We start from the raw sequence: 23,892 nt of genomic DNA on the forward strand, positions 1-23,892 counted from the left end.
CGGTCGACCACTACTTTATACAAAACAAAACTTATAGTGAATTTCGTTTTGTATTAAAATTGTGTCTTAATTTTAATCAATGTTTCAGCAACCAATTGCCTAGATTTAATAAATGAGAAGCAAATATAGCAGACAGTAATTATAATCAGGAGGCGCTGGCGCGATTGCATTGCTCGTGAACTGGAGCTCATCTCATAAATGAACCGAAACTCAGCGTATAGGCTACTTCACAGTCATGAAAAGTATATCTAAAGAAAGCTTGAAATGTCTAATTTTAAACAAAACAATTCAAAACGAAAAGAAACCGACTACTCTCTTATGTATTCCGTAAATGTGCATTTCTATAGGCATGGTCACTAGCCATTAGCCTACATATAGCATTATAAATGTTGTGGTCAGATGTTCATGATATATCAGAATATATATAAACATATCAGAATAACTTTTAAAATGGAGTGAACACGGAGCAGTTTTTCCGGTGTGGTTCCGAAGCGGAGTGATTACAGAATGCTTACGGTGCGTGTCCACTGGCGCGGAGCGAGCGTTTTCAGTTCATTCCTATTGAAGTCGAGCTTCATGCTGGCGCAGTGCATTTTGGGATTCACAGCGGACCGGAGAAAGCGTAGAGAGTGGCCGAGAGCGTCAAAAAGGTTGGGTAGTTCAAAAATGCGGTCGTCAGCCAATCGCTGTGAGGTTCGGGATGTGACGTGTCTTGTCTAGAGTTTACAAATATGCAGATTGTGCCAGAGTTTATGCTGGATTTAACGTGTAAATCATTTTTATTTACAAATTAGTCACTTTGCAGTTGTTAATAAAAATAAATATTTCAGTTTGGATGTGTTCATTGTGATTATACTGGCTCTAGTTCACAAAAGTTTATAAAATTGACAGGATATCTTTGCTTGGCGCATTTGGAAACAAAGCTAGTCTATTTCCAAATGTAATTGCGTGCATCTCTGATGATTATATTGTCCGTGTGTTGTAAAAAACATAGATTAAACACACTCGCAACAGACACCCCAAATCGGAGACGTTATAGCGTAGCCAGCGGCACTGAGTGGAGTTTTACCGCTGTAGTGGACACGCACAGTTAAGCCCCATTCGCCAGCGACAAAGCAGCACGATCCCATTCATTTCAATCATAGACAGTAAAAGAAATGGACACAGCGACCCCATTGATTTCAACGGAGAAGACTGAAGCCCTATAATTGCACTTCCTGTCTGATGGCTTTGCGACTGCGCAGGCTCAAACTGAGCTTGACGACAGTCTGAACGTTGTAAATCTTCTAGTAGCTGTGGCAAGAAAAAAATCTGAATCACCTAATTCCTCAAAAAAGTTGTTGAAATATTTTGTCCCGTTGTTTTTATGGACTCTCTATCTATGGACTTCTCCATTGACTTTATGCCTCTATGTCCCCCCGATTGCCTCATAGACCTTAAAAGATTGCCTGCGAGCTTCTCCTCCTGTCTATACGGTAATGTCTCTATTGTGTGGCATATGTGGCATAAGTCACGTGGTTATGACGCAATCGTTAGCCTGTTTTTAACAAAAACGACCTCTACGGGGCCATAACGTAAGATACAAAGTAATGGAGCCTTTTATACATTGTCCTGTTTCTTTAGAAATAAATAATGGACAAATTAAGTCTTTGGACGCCTCAGATGTAAAGTTGTTCGCTGTCAAAGTGACGCCAAAATGAATGGGAGTCAATGGAATGCTAACAGCAGGTGAAGTTCTGCTACAATGGCGGCTCCCGCAAGGCTTCAGTTTCCAGCTGATGGATTACCCCCTTGATGTCAATGGAGTGCTGGCCACTTCCGGCGACACGAGTGACAGTGACCATTGCCTACAGAATACAGGTGTGTCAAGCGACGCGAGACGCGACAAAAGTTCAGAAATTTTAACTTTATGCAAATGAGAAGCGATTTTCACGAGCGACAACCAATGGGAAAGAAGACTTTCAGTGGAGCTCACGTCACCATCTCGAGTGCAGGCAAGACAGAAGAGTTCGAGGGCGATTTCACTGTTTTATATGATTTGACTGTAACCACATACATGGATATAATAAAATGATGCATGGAAAAGAAACTGTTGACAGTCTCTGTGAGTTTAATTCATACATTTATAGTTCGAGTGTTGTAATTTTACGACTCATGTTTAACACTGCTGCAGTTCATTCTACAGTTTCCCCTGCATTATGTTGACTATTAGGAACAAGAAATTTGTTTATTTGTCAAATTCGAATGTCGTTTTAGTAATTTATGACAGCACATTTTTGCACATGTAGGATAATGTTTAACGTTGATATTGGAAAGTGAGTTAAGTACAAAGCCTATAGTTAACACAATAAATAATAGTTTAGCATCCAAATACATTGCAAATATGGAAACATTTGGATTTGTGCCGAATGAGAGAGGTAGGCATGAGCCCAATTCGGGTTTCATTCAGTTTTGTTTCAAATGAATTTGTTTTAGTTTGACATTTATATAGCTACTTATATTTTTCATTCTTGTTCTGTTCTGAATACCGTTAAATTTAAAGGATTTGTTGTGGAGTGGGGGAATAGCCTATATTTATTTTAAAGGTGCATTGCGCAACAATTCATGTTAAAAATACACGTTTTCTAACCCATACATGCATAAACAATTGCCTGATGGGCTGAATGAGCCCTTCTCTGATCACTGCAATTGCCTCTATAATCCTGTAAAGTAAAATAAATAAGAGGGATTCGGGTTCGAATTTGAGACTGGGCGTGACGTCATGCGCGTTCACGCTCACCGGGCTATGTCTCGCAGGTTTGTGTTTTCGCCGGCGCCGCCATTCTCCGCATCAGCGAAGACAACTCGTGCGTCAAAGGTAGAAGATGGATTCAAAGAGACCGGCTTGTAGTCCGTTCCAAACCCCAACGCAAACTCCACGTAAAGTAAATAAAATAAAATTTTTGTCTAGTGCCACCAAAAGGTCCAAATTGGAGTCAGACAGGCATCGGAGTAAGACGAGAGTCAACCTCGGGAAGGCATTCAACAAATGGAGAGATCTCCGGTCTGCTCTTGGTCTCAAACGGGATCCTCAGTTGGCTTTTTTCTTGATAAAACGGTAAGATATAGCCCAGTCTCTAATGTTTGAACGGCCAATCTATGTATGACAACAAATGACGATGCGTAAAATGTGTAATGCTTTAGCGTAAGCTAGATACATGTACAATCAGAATTGGTTTTACTACCATTGTTAGTGAACAGTTTCATAAACTAGGAATTGTGTTCGGAAGAATAGTACAACATGAAACATAAAACATATCCAATAAAAGATGCTAACTATGTTTTTGTGTACAATCATAGGTGGATACAGTAAAAACATAAACAAAGTTTTCTACTACCCCTGTTTTTCCCCTCACACATAAGAGTAATTTACTCAAATGTCTTTCCTTCCATATATTTGAAATGACTTGCAGATTTATAACTTTATTACCACTGAAGACATTTTGGCTGTACACCAAAGATCTGTGCGGCAGATGCTCCTTTAGTTATGAACAGCTCGTACTCGTGCATGCGTGCGTGTGCGTGTGGTCCATGAACGTGCACAACTCTGGTTACAGTTTTGCTTGTCGCCAGAGGGGGCGTAGTTCTGCAAAAACTCAGAGACTTGCGTTTTGCACCTTTAATAGTGTTTATAATGTTTATAAACATTTTGCTTTATTTGCCTGTATTTTACATTATTTCTGAAGGTAATTATAAAATGACTTTTTTTACTCTTAAAAACACAATTTTGAATGTGTATTTGTTTTTAACCATGCAGACTTTACTTGTACTTTACACAGTTTAACTGACAAGTTTTTCCTTTCGTTTACATTTGGCCAAAATGTATTAATGTTATGATGTTATAAATGATGATGCCGTATTGGCTATGACTAGAGGGAAAATACCAGACTGAGACTCGCTTTGTGTTTTTTTCAGTAAAGAAAACCGTGTACTTATTATTATTAAAGTATAGGCTTTTTTATTTGTCTAATCTAACTTCGGAACATTAATGTTACAAAAGGAACGGATGAACAAAAAGGTTAAAATACTGATAAACACTTGCCTTTAGATGGAAGAGTGACTGCGAGAAGCTCTGTCTCTAACCTGCTGCACAGTTTGAAACATTTGTATGTAGGCAGGTTACCTTTACCTTCCCTCTGTTCTGCATCTCTTGTCTGTTTCTCTATCCTTCACTGAAACGTTTCTCTGCTCTGAAGAAGGTTTTCATCCCGGCCATCTCTGTAACCGCCCACTGTGCATCTCTTATCTCTTATAATCTCTTCTTATACACTTCTTTAATCTTACTGTTTTTTTTCCTTCTTTTCTGTATATCCTGCTGATCCTCCTGTGTCAATCCTGCATTTTCATTCAGCCTAAATCTGCTTTTTTGATCCTTCTCTTGAGTCTTTATTTCCTTTCTTTTTAGTTTCTAATTCAATTCTGTTGACATAGAAAGATATATTTCTGATGCACAATTTTTTTTATCCAGCCACACAGCTCTTTACACATTTCATGTATTAGGACAGGATGTAGGCATTCAAGAATTCCTAAAATCTAATCATTTTTAAGTTGGCTCGTTTTTACAAAAGCAACTGTTCTTACCATCTAGCAGGTATCCCACATTGTCCTTTGGCTGGTAGGTCTGAGCAATCAGTGTTTGAGCGGTGTTACTCGTCCTCTTGATTCAAGATAGGAAATGAATAGTGCTCAAGGTCTTTCTTCTTGATCCTCTATGTCATTTAACTTCAGTGACCAATGAAAATTGCAGCTCTTTATTTGTTGGATTCCTATAAATTGTAGGCACTGAAAAAGCATAACGTCAACCAGAAAAAAACCAGGGAATTTTTTCCAGTGTCAATCAATAGAAGCAGCCAAAATTTTCATCACTTCCGTACAGCAAGAGAATATCCGAGCCGATGATGTGTATTCAAGTTGCAGTGTGTCCATCAAAGTTGACATCATGTTGATATTGTTTTTTTGAATCAGAATAGATGGATGACTAGGATGTTGCAACCCCTCATATTTGACACCGTGCTACCTGTGAAGAAAACATTTTCAGTGAATTAGAGTGCCAGGACAGGAAAGACTTTAATATTCACAGTGGGTCATTTTCTCTTTAAACTTGGCTTGACCTAAAAATAACTATTTCAAGAATATCAACTCTGAAAATGGTGAAGTCAAGTTCAGTGTGCAGAATTAAGTGGAAAATCTCTTTTACAGGCTGCTCTAAGCCATAGCCAGGACCAAAAACGCAAAAATCAAAGCACACACGTATTGTTGGAAACTGGGTCACACTGTTGACGAGACTGAGGAAGGGCAACAAATGATGGGTGTCTTTTTCGACGTACTATTATGTATTAGGTAAAGGGATTTCTGAGACAATTTTTTTTAGGTGAGTCTAAATTATGCATAATGTATTTTCATATGTTTAGATTTCCACTGTGAGTGTTTTTTTTATGTTTACTAGAACTGCTGCTTTGGGACTAAAGCCTCTGAACCAGCAACTGTTAACTCTCTTTGTATCGTAGTGGGCTGAATCTGTTTAAATTCCCAGGCCTGACGTGGTTGATATGTGTTTGTGATGTTTAAAGTCTCCTCTGGGTCCCACTGACTCCCAGTCTAATTGCTTTTTCATGGTCCAGTCAGAGATTGGGAGTGATCAAAAACATTATTGCAGAAATATAATGAACCATGTGGACGTAGCAGCCTGAAGATGGATCAGCGGAGGCCCATAGTACCAAGTGTGAGAGGAGGCAGGGAGCATTTCCAAGGCACACAGCTAATGTAAAGGGAATTGAGCAGAGGATGAGTAATAAGGACAAAGATGGCTAATTAAAATCAATAAACGTATTGGGGAATTTTCGCCAATCAATGCTCGTAGATGGTGAAAAAAACATAAGGGCTATTCAGGCAGATGGCTTAAAATGTCTAGCGGGTATAAAACCAGACAAATACACAGCCCGCTGCCCTTCTCTCTTCACCTTTCACACTCTGCCACTCTGTCTCTCGTACGGTATAATAGGGCAGTCACATTAGGGAAGAGATTATGATGCGAGATGATAAGAGGTTATATCAGTGCTGCTGTCATGCTCGCAGTGACCTCCATCCCCAGACTTACTTCAGTAAATGCTGAAAATGGACAGTAATAATGTTCACCTGGAGTAGGGTAGTGCATTTCCAATGCTCCGGGGCTGTTAATATTGCTGAAGGTACAGATGTCCTCCATTCTTAAAGTTATAAGAATGGTGATACATATGTGTTTTGATTTGTATGCCCCTGCATGTTTGAGGGTGAGTGTGTCTGTGTATATGTGTTTGTGTGCATGCATGTGTGTATGAGCTCATGTCAAACATTTTTGCCATCCTGTGCACGTAACCCAACCATCTCTGCCTTTCAATTTCTCATTTGCTGAGCGAGGGAGAGAGAATGGAAAAGAGAGAGAGGGGCAGATGGAGGAGTAAAGGAAAGAAGGAAGATTGATGAACCTATTGGAATCAAATTTGGTGGCAGAAATGACTGTCAGGCCTAGTATCCACAACAACACATATTCACAGCACTGACACAAAGACAGACACACTGAGACTCACTAGGCTTTGTCTTAGGATCATGAAGGAGCATGAAATCTTAATGGTCTATCTTGTTCCTCACACAGCTTTGTCATAAAATATTACTCAAGTACATCATGAAATAATTACACCCCAGTAAATCCAGTTCATTATTAATTCACAACAAGCACTGATGAACAACGTTGTTGTATTGGCTGGCTAACAATGTAAACAACTGAAGAGCTTTGTGTTACTGGCTGGTCCCTTGCACATAAGAGCAGTAATCTCAGTTAATATGACATGATTGGTACACAGTAGGGCCCTCAGGAATTGTGGTATTTTACTGAACAGTGAGTGTCTGTATGTGGCTTACATTGGGGATACGAAGATAGACGCCATAATAGCAGAGCATTGGCCGGAGGGCATACTTGTGTGTCAGGATATTTTTCAGTTCTCATATCAGCACATGCCTCTGAAACTAGTTCTCTAGGCCTCCAGGCTACAGTGTTGTAGTGATAGTCCACAGCACAGTTTTGTTTTTCAAAATGGTTTTGTCAATGCGACTCGGCGTTCTAGAATTGTAAGTGCTCTCTAGAATATTCTACAATTGTCACATTCATGAAACGACAGATCTGTCTTCGGTTAATGACGCTTTAAAACTTCTTTTCAGAAAGCAGACTAATTCATTGCTCAGTCTACTCGTTGTAATTACCTACTATTCAGTGAAGAAAGGAAAAAAATATATAATTGCTACACAGAGATGTTTTGACAGTGGAGTACAAACACCTTGATGAGATGTGCCTAGGTACCGTTCTCTCTTTCTTTATTTTTTTTTGCAGTCCAGTGATGTCTCAGATCTTTAACTGCCAGTGGCTCTGCAGAGCTGAATAGTAATATGTGTGTGCCTGTGTATGTGTGTATTTCACTCTCTAAGATCTAATGATAATTAGCTAAAGGTAATCAGGGGTAATTCAGCAACGGGAGTGAAAATGGCAGGAGACGCAGGGATGTGACCAGCCTCTCAACACACACCCACACACTGCAGCCTTTTAGCATGAACAACCAGGAGCAAAGAGAGGGAGAAGCAGAGATGAGGGGTAAGTGTGACAGGGATGCGTGAATGAGCAAAGACGGGAATGCACCCTGTTTTTCCGTTATCCCCATTTTCCTGTATTATTCCTGTGCGCTTCCTCTCTTCTCTCTTTTGGCTCCCATCCTCTTGGATGTTCACCAGTGCATTTACTGTAATCTGTGAACCATTAATGCATAAATGCCCATACTGATTTATGTCCTTATTATATTCAGTGTTTGTGCACTGAACAGAGCCAGTGGCTTGTGAATGTGATAAAGATGGAGAGAGAGAGAGAGAGAGAGAGAGAGAGAGAGAGAGAGAGAGAGAGAGAGAGAGAGAGAGAGAGAGAGAGAGAGAGAGAGAGAGAGAGAGAGAGAGAGAGAGAGAGAGAGAGAGAGAGAGAGAGAGAGAGAGAGAGAGAGAGAGAGAGCTAATGCACTGAAGTAACAGAGAACTCTTGAATGTATATGGAATACAAAAAAAAAAACATCAAAGCTTACTGGTATTTATAAACGCATACAAGCATCATTTAGTCTTAAGGCTGATTGCATTATAGGCAAAGTATGACTGGGATGCAAGGACAAGGACAAATAGTGGAAGTTTGACTAAGGCATTCATCCTTATTATGTTATGGGGTTTTCTAAGTAGCATAAAAAATCTCTGATCATCTTATTTTGGTGTATTCTGAGTGACATGCCTCAATATTCTTTGCCTTTCTTTTTGTCTGATGTCATGAATGACGGTACTGTAATTCATAAGTTGCAAAGAAGATAGATGAATTCACTTGAATGCCTACAGAAAGTGGAGAATGAATTAGCTTTATTTACCTTTTGTTAATCATGAAAGATGGAGTCAAATGTAGCAGCAGGATGGTGGTGCGTTTGGAGTTTTACATCTGCACCTGCAACATCCGAATGAAACCCTACCCCTCATAACTCTGACAGCGGTAGCTGCACATCTCGTCTGTCTATAAAATTGTGTACTAAGCAGTCATCTCCTATAAAATCATTTTAATGGACAAGAATTCATGTTCTTGACCCAGGGGTTTAACAGAGCGTTGGTGTTTGGTTTGATGAGAAATATACTCTTGTATCGAGTGTGTTTTTCATTGTTGTCTGAATAAAGAAAATTCAATGTTATGTGTCACCTCGTTGATTAAATGCATTTAGAGATTTCCAGGGATAGCATTACTGTCTGTGGTTCAAATTCTCTCTCTTTTATTTTAGAAATACCTGACTACTATGAATACAGACCATTACATTTTATGCAGTATTTTGCTACTGAAATAATTTATGCTTCTTCATCCTCTCTCTAAATTCCACATCTCATATTTTTCCTCTCTCTCATGGTCCCTAATGAACAAGTAAATGCTAAACCACATTTTTACTCAACCAATCTTTAGTGTATTTGTCCTGTTTCAAATTCATCCTCCTATTATTCTTTGAAGGCAAAATGTTGTTATTGCTATCACATTTCTAATATTTTCTTATATTATGTTTACTTTTCTTGAGGTGAGTATCTCATCAATGTAAATATATGACACACATTTATCACTGTCACCACTTCCAGTCATTTTCCTGTCTTCACTTGTCTTCTAATTTGTTTACATTTATTTATTTATTTTGTTTATATACCAATATACCATCTACGCTTCCAGCTGGATAAGATGGACTTTTATTACTATTATACATGAACATTGATGTACGTAAATCTCTTTCTAGTGATGCATTTCAACTAGCTCCTTGACTCTTTCAAATAATATTCCTCCCTTGGATTACTATTTCAGCCATATTTCTCTTTTGCCCTTTTCTTCTCTTTCTCTTTGTAAATGATGCAGTCACTGGAAATAAGCAGACAATGTAAGTGCTGAATACTCCAGTGCTCACTTTCTCTCTGTTTTCAAGCGCACACACACACACAATTACATATAAACAACCAATCATACCTCTTGCTGTCCCTCAGCCAGTGCTTATGAACATCAAACACTCGAAATCAGAGTGTGCACACAGGAATAAAAATAATTAGGTTTGTCTGAATTTGACTTAATGTGGGTAAATTTCTCTTATCAGCATTTCACACAACAAGAAAGAGCAAAATGTCATAATAAACAGCCCCCACTGTGGGGTGAATAAAAAGTGGCACTTTTTTATATAAAGAGAATTCATGCATTTAGGTCAGTGAACAAAGTTGCCCACATGTTCGACAAACCCCACTCACAGGGCGGAGAGTGAAACGAACCATGTTCAGAAGCAATCTCTACTAAGCTGAGCGGTATTTGGCTTCCTATGGGAGGCCTGTGCATTTGTTTGTTTTTTTTATAGCTCATTTAGAGCCAAACTGCAAGGCACCATGCTGTGCACGAACACGTACATGCTTTTTGCGTTCTTCCCACACTACAGAGTATCACTTTAAGTAACTGAGCACAAATATAAAAAGTTGTAGCTCTGCTTGAATGGGTCTCTCTGCATGTAAATTATAAATGAGCTGTAATGATTTAACAAGCATGTGTTTGATAAGCTATGTAATTTCAATGAAGGCTGCAGGGTTTAAAAGGATGTGCTTTCAGCCTATACACATGCTTTATGTCAGTTTTGACATAAAATGCAAGTTATTTTGTATGTCCGTACTGACTCTATTAACCTGCCACATGTTAAAAAAATTAGCAGCACTTCAAAACTAGTTGCATTATCAAAGCCTATAGTTCAGAGCTTGCAGCTGGTTTTTGCATGGAATAATAAAATCCATCTATTCAGACGGTTCCGGGCCCCTTTCAGACCTTGTCCAATTATCTAGAGCCACATTTACTTTATTCATATCGCCTCCATTTCATCGATTCTAGAGCTATACAGGCAACTCTTTTAGACCCATTTTACCTATAAACTCTGACACAATCTCCTCTATCATACTTTCTTTCAGACAACGCTGTCTTTTCTTGACTGGTTCACGGCAGGCGAGGCACATCTAGAGATCTATGTCTAACAGAAGAGCGTTTGATTCAGGCGAAATAAAAAATTACTTTGTGTCAATGACCAAAACGGCCACATTGATTAATAAATGACTCTGACGTAGGTCCTGTGTCTATGACAACCCTGGCCTGGCAGAGGATAAGACAAAACACTCATTGTTGTGTGGGTGCTGTTCCCCCTCCAAGAGAGCAAGACAAGTCTGTCTGCATTTCCGCCCCTTAAAAAGGACATTACTAAGAGCTCAGGGCTATCTGAAGCTGTGCATCAATCTCCTTACTGTAATATACAATGAATCAATAACTTACAAATTATGATTTGGTTGGAGTATTTTATAAGATTAGAGTAAGTGGTTTAAAAGAAGAGTATTAGTGTCATAAACTTGTTCCGCTTTCTCAGATTTTCCAGAAGTGGTTTGATTGTGGTCATTGATGTTGTGTAAACACTCACTTTCTAGGAGTGAAATAAAAGTGCTTAATGAATGAAAAAAATAAAATAAATGAATTGATGTAGTGCTATGTGTTTGACATGTTTTGTTCATGTTGCCCATAATTTAAAGGGATTGAGGAGGAAGATCGCTAGTATCTAAATTGGTATATAGAATTGTGGAATTTCACTGGTATGTGAAATTTTGGTATTTTATATATATATATATATATATATATATATATATAAACTGCTAAATTTAACCATTATAGAGTGAAAGTTTATCATTTGGACGTGTTTCGTCTTTCCAATTTACACATTCAAACTATTTTAAACGCAAAAGAAAAGGTATTAAATATATATATATAACATGAACTAAAATCAGTCATCATTAATTTATCATAATGATGGTCCTATTACCCACAACTAAATGCAATTAAAGCTGCCGTCGACAACATTTTTTTGATCATATTCAGTGAAATCAAAACTATAATCCGACAGAACAACATAAATAAAGTGTTTTTAGAAAAACACCGAGCTTCTAACTCCACCTGCAGCGTGTTATTTGTTTTGCAAAAATCCACCGCTCCCATATCATCGGGTCCAATCAGCGCAGGGGGGTGTGAGATCTGACTGTCAATCACAGGTCGTGCACACGCCACCCCTCGCGCACGTTACAATCACATGCACACGCCTGAAGTTCGCCAGTAAGGAAGAGTGATGGCGGAAAAGATTCCAATTCCTCGGTTAACCTCAAGAGCAGGGAGGTCAAAAACAACACAGGAAAAGAGAACACCTGCTGAAAAGAAAGAAGTAAAGAAAGAAAGCGACCGTGCCCGTAAATAAACCAGGATCAACATCGGATCGGCATTTGAAAGGTGGTTTACGTGATTTAATTGGGTTCAAGCTGGATGCAGAGCTTGCAACATTTCTTCTCCACAGGTAATTGTGCTTTATCAACCAGTTACTTTATGTTATGTTAGTAATCTAAGTATGTTTGCCCAAAATGTGTTGGTATGGATAGCTAATGTTAGCACTTGCCGGGCAGGTTCGTTAGCTTTGTTTGCACTGAAATCCGTGTGAACGTAACGTTAGGTGGATAAACATGTCCAGATGAAGGGATATAGCCTAGTTCGGCTTTTAGGAAGAATCAATGCTACTCAATCTTTCTTACGAGAGTAAGAACCATAGACTGTAAAAAAATATGGACGTAGTGTCCATGACGTCACCCGTAGGTTTCTGAAGAGCGTTTTTGAAGCCTAAAGTGGGCGGAGTCGCTCGTCGCCATCTTGGAGGTGCGTCACAGTGCGTCACTCCCGGATAAACGAAAATTGGCAAAAAGCCGGGACGTGGGTCGAGCTGTGGTGCCTGGATGCTGAAACTACGCCCGCCTTGCTCGAGTTTGCTCAGGCTAAAGGCCCGTTCACACCAAGCACGATAACTATAAAGATAACAATAAAGATATAATTCTAAAAATCGTTCTCCATATTAAAAAATAACAGAGTTCACACCACAACTATAACGATAAAGATATGAGGAACGATATCGTTGGGATCACTTTCAGAACGTTTTTTTTAGCGATAAAACACTGACAGCCAATCAGAATCCACTCTAATTTAAAGGTCTCGCGCATTTAAAATGGCAGATGACATTGGAGAGAAGTTAATCGTCGAGGTACAAAAAAATCCTCCACTGTTTGACAAGTCAACCCCCCTTTTCAAGGATACGTTAAAAAAGATGGATATATGGAAAGCAATCGGTCGTATCCTGGGAATAAATGGTGAGAAGTATTAACAATGAGATATTATGCAGTTTAGCCTAGTGTAACAAAATTACCTCAGGTAACTTAGGCTATCCAGCGCTAGTTTTAACAACATTGCTGAAGTTGCAGTGAAAAAGGCGTGTAATAAACTGTATGAAATAATCCCGAAAAAAGTACAAACACGGCAGAGATGACAAGTTCAGCAGCTGGAATCAGCTGAGGTGACATGATAGCTAACAGAGAGCAGACAAACGGCTAGAAACAGCAGCGGTAATCCACCTGTCACTCAAGTGGCCACGCCCTTGATTATGCAGCATTTTAAGGCTTAATATAATTTAAACGGATGAGTTCTAAAAAAAATGCACCCCCCTCACAGTTGTCATGAAGGGTAAAATTAGCTGTATAGACCAAAACAACTTAAGACACCAGGCTGTAAAAAAAAAAAAAATTCTGCGGTAAAGTTGGGCATTTTAACTTGGGGGAGATACAGATTTGCCTCACTTTTGCAGTCAGCCTCAAGCGGCCAGGCGATGAATTGCAGTTTAATTCACTTCCGTGTTGGTTTCAAGAGAGAGACAGGGAGGTTGCCGCTTGGTAAGAACAGTAGTAAAGCTACTGTTATTGTATGTGCTATCTAAATAGCTCCAAATACTCCATGGTGTTGATGGATGCTGATGAGATGGGCGCGTTCACAGAAAAACTGTTGCACACGCACTGACGAGCACAAACTCGGTGGGAGGGTATTCGTTGATAGTGGGGGAGGGACATGAGAGTTGTAAACATTCAAAATTTTGCCTAAGTCCACTCAATCTGCCAGACTTGCCGACTGCAGCTTTAAGATTAAGTTACAGGGTTATTGAACAGATATCCGATCACTACCATGTATGTATTTATGAAAGCAGCAATAATTTTCAAAAAACTTCAATGTACATTCTGTAACCGCGTTGATGAGAGCACCGAGGTAAAAGCTCCAGATTACTGTGTTTGGTAATGCTAGTGAGTCTGGGAAATCAAGTGTGAGATTATTACAGCTGCCAGCCTTGAAAACATGAGCTAACACTGTATTATTGTAGTTTTAGAAGTACTTTCATATTGATTGGACACTTGAACGCCATACCAAAAAGCTGAGTGAATGTTTCATTTTTGAATGTAGTGCCAGGGTAAGAAGAATGTGGCAAGGTGTTATTTGTTTGCCATTTTGTACTACAAACAACAACAAAAGAAACCTTTCTGTTACCCAATATGGAATAAAATATGAGTTGCTCTAGCAACAGTGCTGATAGTTAGATCATGAAATGCTCAGTCTGTCTGCCAGCCTCAAACCACTCAACTATCTCACTTCCTCTACTTCCTCTATTCTATTTTGTGTGCAAAGTACATTAGATACTTTGATTCAAACCGGTGGCTTTGACAAAATAATTAATTAGAAACAAAGGCTATAGTCAATAATTTATAGTGAACTAGCTGTAATAATAGTGAGTGTGTAGAAGGCTCATTGTGTGTATGTTTATTTGTCTGTTTGTGCACTAGGTTTTTAGCTTTTTACTGTAGGTGCTGACAGTGATGACTTAAAAATATAAGCCATCTGTTAGCATTTTTTCTGTGATATATGTAAAGATGTATAGAAAAGTAGTCATGTGTGAAGCAGCTTTATTCTGTATTGTAATCTGTAAAGCTGTGTTTTTATAATGTAACCCACTGCAGAGTGACCCCACTGACACACACGCCACTCTCACAGGCCCAACTGTGAATTATAAAACTATGGCCTCGTTTACACTGCAGGTCTTGATGCCCAATTCAGATTTTTTTGCCTAGATCCGATTTTTTTGACCATCCGTTTACACGTGCTTTCAATTGTGACCCATATCCGATTCATGCGTTTACACTTGACATACTACCTGAAACATCGCGCATGCTTAAAGGTGGTTCTTGCACAGATGGATGAACGTGAAATATGCTTTGCGATAAATGCGAAGTTCGCCAAACATCACCATTATTTTGAGGCGGAGGAGGAAGAAATATGCTTCATATTGTGTGCGAGAGAGATCTCAGGACTGGTGGGAACATTTAACACGATCTCATGAAAGTGGGTATCTATACCACTAATTTTGTTTATCGTGCCATTTATATGCCAAAAATAGTTTTTGCGTGCATAATATAGACACTGTAAACCTTTTGGGTAGGATTATGGGTGTGGAGTGCGTGTGTATTACATGCCATAAAGTGCATATCATATGCACGCAAAAACTATTTTTGGCGTAAATGGCACGAGAAATAAAATTTGTGCTATACGCACTTTCATGAGATCGTGGCGGGCTTTAACGAGGAGCAGTGGGTCTATGGCATAATGAGCAAGCCAACCTTTGATATGTTGTGTCAACGTGTGTCCACATTTCTCTCCTACGACGACACAATGTTTCGTCGGGCCATTCCGTCCCTTTGCAGATGCGCGTCGGGGTTTCTCTCATCATTAAACCGCGGATACGTAGCCTAATGCCTCAGAAAATCAGATCTGCCTTTTTACATGACAGTCGCATTGGCACATATCTGATTTATATTTGATTTATTTCCACATATGAACAAGGCCTGAAACCGATTTCGAAATATCCTAATGCATGCATTTTTTTTCCTGTTTACACTGTCATAGAACACATCTGAACTGTGGCACATATGAGCAAAAAATTGGAATTGGGTCACATTTCACTGACAGTGTAAACGACGCCTAAAGCTGCTGTCTAGAGATCTGCCAATGCAGATACAGCTTGAAATAAAATCAGTGAAAACAAAAACAAATCACTACCTTAAAATATATAGAATTTCTATATTTTATACTTGCATTTGGTTTCTCAAAGAGTTAGTTCAGCCAAAAATAAAATACTCACCCTCATGTCGTTCCAAACCCTTAAGACTTTCGTTCATCTTTGGAACACAAATGAAGATCTTTTTAATGAAATCTGAGAGCTTTCTGTCGCTCCATTGACAGCCTACACAGCTACCACTTTCAAGCCCCGGAAAGGTAGTAAACATCAATCCATGGGACTCCAGTGGTTTAACTTCAATTTTATGAAGCGACACTAGTGCTTAGCTTGCACAAAAAAACATAGTTTACCACTTTATTTACAATATATGAATCTCTAACACGAGTTCACGATAGCGCCACGACGAATGCATGTTTTGTTGATGCGAGAGCAGACGTGTGAACGCGTGTTGGTTGGGGTCAAAATTTGGGGCAGTCATGACCTAATGGTTAGAGAGTCAGACTTGTAACCCGAAGGTTGTGGTTTGATTCTTAATACCACCTGGTAGGTTGGGGAGTGAATGAACAGCGATCTCTTACTCTCTCAATACCAACGACCCTGAGCAAGGCACCTAACCTCAATCGCTCCCTGGGCGTTTGCAGCAAATGTCTTCTCGCTGCTCCGTGTGTATGTGTGTGTGTGTTCACTGCTGACTGCTTCTAATGTGTGTGCACTAACTTGGATGGGTTAAAAGCAGAGGACAAATTCAGACTTAGGGTTACCATACTTGGCCTTCAGGGTACGTCTGTCACAGTAACAAACCATTTGGACTTTGTTTTTCAGTTTACACAATTTTCCTGAGTTGAATTGGTTGTCATGGTTATTGATTTGATTTCGTCATTTAGTTTACGTGTGTGTCGTTAATTATCCTTGTATGCATGTATACTTAAGTTCCTCTGTTTCTGTTCATTGTTGACGAGTCTCGTTCATGTGTACCTGTGTTGAAAGCCATTCTCTGTTTGGATTTACCTGACTTGTGGATTTATTAAAGAATACCTTTGCCTTCATCATCGTGTTCATGTATGCTCTTACAACACAGTCCTTATGACAATGTCACACAATTTTTTTTTTTGTGCAAACAGCACTCGTGTCACTTCATAAAATGGAGATTAAACCACTGGAGTCACATGGATTATTTTAATGATGTTGTAGCAACTCATAATGTGAAAACTGCACATAATGTGACATTATTACTATTAATGTTACATTATTATTGTAGTAAAATGTTCATAATGTAATAATTATCTCAAAACTTAATCAAATCTTGAGCTCAGCATTGTCATATTGTTATAATTGTAATAGCTAACAATATTTTTAATTTTTAATTTTTTTTAAATATTTTTAAAACAAAAAATATTAGTATTCCCTTAAGGTACATTTAAAAAAAAAATCTAAATCCAGTCTTACACTTCCAGTGAAATGCAACAGATTTAAATATTCATGCAATTATAATTATTATTATAAATATGATTATATTTTTATTATATTCAGGTTCAGTTTACAAGATTCTCAATACCCGCAGGAAATGACTGGGGTGCCCTTCAGCAAGGCACCTAACCCCCAATCGCTCCCTGGGCACCACAGCAAAAATGGCTGCCCACTGCTGCAGGGGTGTGTGTCCACTGTTTGCAGTGTGTGTGTGTGTGTTCACTACTCCCCACTCCTAATGTGTGTGTGTGCACTAACTTGAATGGGTTAAATGCAGAGGATATATCCAGAGTATGGGTTATACTTGGCCTTCACATATCACTTCACGTCACTTAAATACCGCTGATAAAAACAAAAAGGACAGAAATGAACCGATTACATTATAAGTTGCTACAGTGTTTTCATAATGTAATACATTTCTCATACAGTAACCTATTACATTATGTGAAAAATCGTTATGACATTGGAAAATCATTATTACATTATGAGCTCAAGATTTTATTACATTTTAACAAAATTTTTACTTTATAAAATTTTTTATTACATTTAATAATGTAATGCCTATTACATTATGTGCAGTTAGTACATTATGTTATTACATTTTGAGTTGCTGTGCTTAGTACCTTTTTGGGGCTTGAAAGTGGTAGTTGCGTGGGCTGTCAATGGAGGGACAGAAAGCTCTCAGATTTAATTAAAAAGATCTTCATTTGTGTTCTGAAGATGAACGAATGTCTTGCGGGTTTGTCTTTAAATGTAATGAATAATGATTATCACATTTTTGTTTGTTTTGTTTATTTTAAGATTACATTTTTCTCTTTCTGAGCTGTTTTGCTATCAGCCCTTTGCTCTCTTTCTCATTGCTCATCTGCATTTGACCACCATCTTAATCTGTGTTAGAGTTGATGTACTCTAAATCTGTGTAATCTGCTGTGTGAGAGTTGAGTTGGGTCTGAAGTACTGTGCTAATCCCAAATGTCTCACTCTTGATGTTGTTCATGTAGTTTTTGAGACCACAAGATGGGCTCAAATCTTTCTCTTTTTTTTTATAGAATATTTTTAAGCAATAAAAAAATGTGTAGCTCAAAGCTGCTTATGTAAAATAAAACATGTAAGAGTAGTTCGTGGTAATCATAGTTAAAATGAGTTTGGGGTAGCTGGGCCTGTGTTTGAAGGGCTATGTGTGTGTGTGCATGATGCAGGCCTTTGCTGTACTTCTTTCATGCAGTGTAAAGTGTGTTTGATACATACTGGCCCCACTGTTTTGGCATGGATATGAACACAGGCTGGTGTCTCTACAAAACCCCCACTCTTTCCTGGCTGTTACCAACAGGTCAAGAAAAAAAGATGAGAAATAAGGAAATATGATAAAATATAGAAGGGCATGTTAACACACACACACACACACACACACACACACACACACACATATGCGCTCCCTCTCGCTCTTCACTTTCTGCACCTTCAGAAAGGAAGATGATTTCCCTGAAGATTTATAGAGGAGTGCCTTTGGCTTTCATAAATAAGATGCAACCCATAACTGCAATTCTTTCTTTCTTTCTTTCCTTACAAAGATGTATCTTCTTGAAAAACGAAAAAGAGGGAAAAAGGAGAACTTTTCTGTGAACATTAATTTAAACCACAGGATATATCCATAGAAAAAAATATTGTTAAATATAAAAGTAAGTCATAACTAAAGCATTCTATTTTCATTTACAACCACTATAAAAATACGAATTGTGTGCTTCAGTTTTCGTTAAATCACATTACAGTGTAGGACATGTCTGTAACCTGTGCCAAGTGTCATTTAATATCAAAGGAAAGGCTATTATTAGATGTTCAACTGTATACCGTCAGTTTGCATTGTAGGCTACACTCTCTTATAATCGCTAGATTATGAGACGGGGTGCTACATTGCAAAAACACATGAACTCCTGTCTGCACCAGGTTTGAAAGTAGCTACAAAAACAAATGCAAATTTTCACCAAATTGTTGAGCTACCAGTATTTAAATAGCCAGCATTACTATACAGGGCACAATACACAGTCACACGCCTTTAATAACAGGTCATTAAAATAAATTAGTTGGAGTCTTAATTCTAAGCGCCTGTATTTAAATCCTATGTGACTGCCGCCTCAGACTGATTAAACAGGCGCTTAAGAGCAAACAAATGAAAGAAAAATGAAAGAGCTAACGTTACGCATTCAGCCGGAATAGGCTATATCAGTTTTCTCAAAACAGAGCTTTAAAAACATATGTATACCCTTTCAGTTGAAGGGGGAGTTTAGCAGACCAGAGAATAAATAACTTAACTTGCCTCAGCCGTCTCAGACTGACCGTTGGTAACAAGTAGCTAATAAGAAGAAGTGTTTAGAGCAACATACCTCAGTCTGGGTAAACGGCATCTTTCCATCGATTTAATTCAGAGAATTTTTTTTTTCTTCTTCTTTTCTATATCGTGTATTTTTTTAATTGGTTTAGATTTCCCCGTTCTCTATCTTTTAGCCGTCTCAATCTTCAGTCAGTGAGACTCGCTGTGACCGTCGCGCGCGCCCAGAATCTCTCTCTCTCTCTCTCTCTCTCTCTCTCTCTCTGTCTCTCTCCTGTCACTCAGAGCGATGCGCCTCGCGCTTTCTCTCTTTCGCGCCACTCCACCCCTTCATCTCCTTAGCGGAGTAACGGATTTTTAACATGGATCACTTTACGAACAAAACATCTATCTTTGAAGTGAATATATATATATATATATATATATATATATATATAGGCCTATAGTATGTAGCCTGTTAAATTACCCTAAAATGTCAATAGGCTATCATGCGTACATAAGGTTTTATTTTATTTATTTATTTTTATTATATAATTTAGACAACAGTAGGCACCCTATATAGGCTACATTACGTGTGCGTATAAATATATGATTATATATATGAACATTTATATTCATAAAATATCAGCAAGGTTCACACTTAAATTTTCACCACATCTGCCATAGATACATATGATGATACATTTTCCAGGTTAAACATTAGCCTGCCCTATTCCAGTCCCAGCATTTACCAAACAGGCATCTTGGTGTTTGATCACTTCCATACATAAACCACATGCATTTCTAAATAAAATTACAATCTGACTTTTTTCAAAGGATTTTATTTACTCAATTAAGAATATATGGAATGTTTACCTTTTCATTGAGACTTGATTCGCCTTTTGAATAATGTGATTGTGTACAGCATTATCAGCTTGTTTATTTGTGGTTATGTCATATTACATTTTTATGCATGGCATGCAGTTTGCTGTTAGGGCCTCCCTCTCGGACTGCATGTGACTGTGAGGCAGTGTGCATGTCCTGAGCTATCAGCGCACTGAACTGTGAGTAAGACTTTGACTTGCATTTTATTGTAGCCCTGCACATATAGTGAAGTAAATGTTTATGAAGCTATCTTGAGAAGAAGTGTGTATAATGTACAGTGCATGTGTGTTTGCGTGTTTACGAATGTGATTGAGGACACAAGCCAAGGTGTCTGCAGGGTTCTGGAGTGTCAGACATTAAGGACATCTGTTTAGACATACACACAACGTCTCTCTCTCTCACTGGTTTCACCCTCTCTCCCTGGTGGCAGGCTATTTCAGAAACACAAACTTCCGTTCCAAACACTTGACCCCATTACGTTTTCTGTACAACCACACTTGATTGTGTTGTGTATGACTCCTATACCATAGGCTATGTGTATATTTCAGGGGCGTTTTCTCCGAGGAGGCAGTGCCTCCTCAAAAAATAGGATGAGAAGAAAATCAATATTACAAAAATTAAACAACGCAAATCAGGGCTCGCAAAATTTAAAAATCGCTGGTAACCCTTCGGGCAGGCACTCTTCAGATTTTGGTAGCCCGAAATGAATTTTACTAGCCCAAATAAAAAGACAATTTTTAATGTTGAAAATTGGTTAGGAGTCAAAACATCAATCAAAAACTTTTTAAAAACACAAATATCAACAATTGGATATAAAATAATCAATTAGAATCATCAATACAAATATGCATCTGGTTCTAACTGAACTGAAATTTGTGTGACCAGTGTGGAACATGAATCAGTCTGTGGCTCAGCCCCCAATGAGGGTATGATTAAAAAAGTTAACACTTTAGTTTAGGGTCTAATGCTTACTATTAACTAGTTTCATAAACATGCAGATGGCAGGGTTTTATAATTTCTGAGGTACCGGATGTGAGGTAGGCTAGTTAGGGGGTTCAAGAGAATTTTTATTTCTCTGATCTACATATCCCAAAAAATTGGATAACAATAACTTTAAAAACATGTCATGCAGCTGATTATTTTTCTCTCCTTATGCCAGTGAAGAAAGTAAACATAGGGTCCACTGATAGGTTGATGTATGAATCATTTTCTCAGACGCGTTAATTTACTGAAAGCTACTAGGAAAGCTAGGTAGCCTAACTAAGTTTATTAAATGTATTCACAATATATACACATTCATTATTGATCTTATTCCTAACACAGGGCCGTAGACAGGGCTTTATAATCAAAGAGGTCCTAAATTTAAGGTTGTCAGGGGGTTCGAATTTTTTATTTCTCTGATATGTGCATTTCAAGACATTTGAAGGCCTAAAAAGGATAAGAAATAGCTTTAAAACCATGTCAGTGGCAGTAGATTATTTGTCAATACCTGCTCTCTCCTCATCTCCATCACTCTTTCTTTTTCTCTGTCTCCTCATTTTGCCCTGGTCTCTTCCCCTCCTAAAAATGAACTTTTTTAATTTACTGAAGGCTACAAATTGTATTATATTAATTCTCAACATGTACACTCATTATTAATCTTGTGCCTAACATGATGCAAACGGCTTTAATGTTTCTTGTCACCTCACAATGACAGTAAACTATTTATTACATTAGGCCTACATGAATCACGTTACATAAGCGTATTTACAGTATATTAGTTTGCCTGATTATTTTTGTCATTCGTTTAATATTTATGACCTAAAAAAAACGTCAAATATGAAATGTTTAGTTCAGCTACTTACATCTTATCTCGCACTTGACGACCATAAACTGAAGCGTCAGTCAGCTTCTGTGAACATATAGCCCGCCTATTTGATTGGTCATCTTTGATTTGATTGGTCATCTCAAATATTCTGACATTGACGAGCAGTGACAGACCAATGAGGCTAATCACTATTTATTCAAAAGTAACACGGTCCAAAAAAAGACACCAGCAGGTAAAGTTACAGCGGGATGCAGCATCTGTCTAGCCTCCCCTGAGCCGATTGAGTTTTAACAGACCCCCTAGAGAGTGCGGTGGATTGGTGGGGACTAATTGAGAATGAATGGGGGACAGTCACGTGAGATGAGGCAATGCCTCCATCGTGCTATAATTGGATGTGATTTGTTGTGATTGGCTATGACTGGTTCATGTGATAAATCCCGTCTCTTGCTTTCGTGCGTGTTTCTCGTTCGCAAATCAGTCTGAATTAACAAAATGATTGGGTCAATGACTAATTTAAAAGTAAGTAAACAGCTCAGCCATTTAGATATTACCACTTTGCCAAGTCAAAATCAAACTTGAAATGGCCTAAAAACATGATGACTGGGTTGTTTTTTTTAGTGAGCAATCAGCTTGGGGAAATTAAAGTATATACAATGGGGCTAAATGCGCACCGGGGTAAAAGGTGCATTTGATTTGATTTTTCACTAAACTAGATTGCACAAATTGCCACAGCACTTTCCAAAACATCAGTTTTTCAAGATGCATGTGGAAAGTTGAATGATCCTTGGCTGATCGAGGACAGCAACCTAAAGTTGATTCTGTGCTATTATAATCTAATATTTGATGGGTTTTTTTCTAAATGCTGTAGATTTGAGTAGAAAATGAGAATCGCTAAAATTATTAATATATTTTGAGACAAAGGTCTTCTTAAGGATTTTCAGTTTTGTTCAAAATAAAGCAACAGTTTTTCAATAACGGAAGAATATATAAAAAGTATGGTATTTGGGGTAAAAGGCGCCCCTGCTGTTGGGGCAGAAGGCACAATAATTAACATCATAATAAAAAGCTGGCTGACATTTATTGACATGACATGGTTAGATTCAGATGGTAAATATCATGTTAAGTTGTTTGTCCACCTTGATAATCCCCATATTTATAATGAAAAAATCATATTTAAAATATATAATATTAATCATATAATATAATATAAATTTATTGTTATACTGTAAATCTGTATTAAATTATGAAATCTTCAATGCTTTCAAAATCTTTACTTTTTCAAATAATTTTTTTAATTAATTATTTTTAAAATATTTTAATGATAGTATATTTATTGCATAAAAATGAATCATTTTTAAATAGATAACAGTAAACTTTGCTGAAGTGATTGTTTTGAAGTATTAACTTAGACATTATCAAAAACATATTTTAGCTTTAAGTATTTGTATTAGTACTTTGTGCCTTTTGCCCCACTCTGGTTTTACACGGTGTAGTACTTTCCACCTCATTATAAGATTTTTAAACAAAATAAACCTTTTATGATTTATTTTCACACAAAATCTGTTGCTCCATCAATGTTCCCTACAAACATATATATTTTTCCTGCAACCATAGACTATGGAAGTAGTGAACAGCATATCTTTCTTTAGCTCTGTTGTATCCTGCATCTTCATCTGTGAGTGTTTACTGAGCTTGATGATTAATGTTACGAAAATTAGTTGACTATTAAAAAGAACAGCTGAAACTTAGTTAAAAACTGAAATATATTGTTTAAATTGTTACTGCTTTAAGTTATTATTTTGGAATAAATGCAAAAATGCTTAACTCTAACTTGATGAGATTTATACTTGGTTTTAATAAATAGAACATGAATTACATTGTTA

The 23,892-nt window shown here is 37.8% G+C and overlaps 2 protein-coding genes across 4 annotated transcripts in view; one reads left to right on the forward strand and one right to left on the reverse strand.

Annotated features, from left to right (window-relative positions):
- flrt1b (fibronectin leucine rich transmembrane protein 1b) overlaps window positions 1–19,619 on the reverse strand; it is a 33,712-nt gene extending 14,093 nt beyond the window's left edge. Inside the window, exons 1-2 of one of the 2 annotated variants that reach the window (XR_013210348.1) lie at window positions 19,394–19,574; window positions 4,621–5,056 (exon numbers count right to left, since the gene is read on the reverse strand). The gene's annotated coding sequence lies outside the window, so the exon portion shown is untranslated. Of the gene's footprint in view, window positions 1–4,620; window positions 5,057–19,393 lie in introns of both variants that reach the window. The other variant, XM_077247756.1, reaches the window with a different exon arrangement.
- Window positions 1–23,892, forward strand: part of macrod1 (mono-ADP ribosylhydrolase 1) — a 69,350-nt gene that overhangs the window by 22,107 nt on the left and 23,351 nt on the right. The window lies entirely within an intron of this gene.

This window comes from Siphateles boraxobius, unplaced genomic scaffold (genome assembly GCF_051911475.1).
Source record: "Siphateles boraxobius isolate OS27281-9 unplaced genomic scaffold, OSU_SipBor_1 3, whole genome shotgun sequence".
In the NCBI taxonomy this organism is placed as follows: domain Eukaryota; kingdom Metazoa; phylum Chordata; class Actinopteri; order Cypriniformes; family Leuciscidae; genus Siphateles; species Siphateles boraxobius.